Raw genomic sequence first — 1,165 nt, forward strand, 5'->3', positions numbered from 1 at the left:
CTATAGAGCAAATAAAACACATTGATTGATATGACTCAATTCTGGTTTATTTTGTACTTGAGTCTCAGATTCTCTCATTGCCAAATAAAAGTCTAATTTATTTTTTGCTGAATGAAAAGGTGTAGTTGGTCACAACATAGGCCTGAATATCTGTAAAAGACTGCCGCCATTACAATACAGTTAATTACTGTGTCTTTACTGTGCAAGGTGTGCAGGCTTGTAAACTATATATATATATATATATATATATATATATGTTATATACATATATGTAATCACATGTTTATTACCTAAAAACACATTTAAAAAAATTCATAATGCAACAGAAATGATCTATTTTTAGAAAAATAGCTAGTCCTATATAATCAGAATAATTGATGAGCAATGACTGGTGCACCGGTTTTGTCTTTGGCAAAACCCTTTGAGCAGTACTATAGCATGCAGTACTATAGCATCCAGAGCAGTACTATAGCATCCAGAGCAGTACTATAGCATGCTGTAGCTGCGGTCGCCAGCCAGACATCAACACGGGATTCTTAAGACTCGGACACGGTAACTGTTAGTAGGAATCTGGGGCGGTCACCTCTTTTAGTATCCCGGCTTTGCCAATAGACAGTCCTTATGCACAGGTCTAAGATCAGCTTAGTACTTTCTCCAAACCTTGCATTAACCATTAAATTAAACCCCAAACCGACCTTAGATCAATGTCTAGGGACTATTCCGTCTCTCTCGGAGTGACAGACAAGGGATGCTGTCATCAACAAAGAGCGTGCAAATCTTCCTACCCCACCGCGAGAATACTGCATGGGCACCTGCTACTTTAATTCAATTGGGCATTCCACACGTCCGTCAGACTGATGGGACTGCCCAATATTTTGTCTGATTGGTTAGGATGTGTGGCAATTGGGATCTCTCAAGATCCCATTTGTCGTCGCTTGTATCTGTGCCAGTGAAGGGGCTGGACGGGATCGTCTCATTCAATGGGCGGGGATTCACAGCAGTTGTAGATTTTCATTCGGAGACTCTATTTATAAAGCGGGACTTAAATTGAAGTTATTTTTTATTGGTGTATAGACAGGAAGTGATTGAGCTGCGCTGAAGCCGGCGCTTTGCCCTCACCCTTCTGTCTGTCTGTTTTATGATCAGTAGAACGTGTGTGTGCGCC

The 1,165-nt window shown here is 40.7% G+C and overlaps 1 protein-coding gene across 5 annotated transcripts in view; it reads left to right on the top strand.

Moving 5' to 3' along the window:
• The first annotated feature begins 1,064 nt into the window (after window positions 1–1,064).
• Window positions 1,065–1,165, top strand: part of LOC106605745 (uncharacterized) — a 104,407-nt gene continuing 104,306 nt past the window's right edge. For 4 of the 5 annotated variants that reach the window (XM_082960630.1, XM_082960633.1, XM_082960634.1 and 1 more), the window contains exon 1: window positions 1,065–1,165. This exon is cut by the window's right edge and continues 148 nt beyond it. The gene's annotated coding sequence lies outside the window, so the exon portion shown is untranslated. The other variant, XM_082960631.1, reaches the window with a different exon arrangement.

This window comes from Salmo salar, chromosome 02, assembly GCF_965601325.2.
Source record: "Salmo salar chromosome 02, fSalSal1, whole genome shotgun sequence".
Classification (NCBI taxonomy): Eukaryota; Metazoa; Chordata; class Actinopteri; order Salmoniformes; family Salmonidae; genus Salmo; species Salmo salar.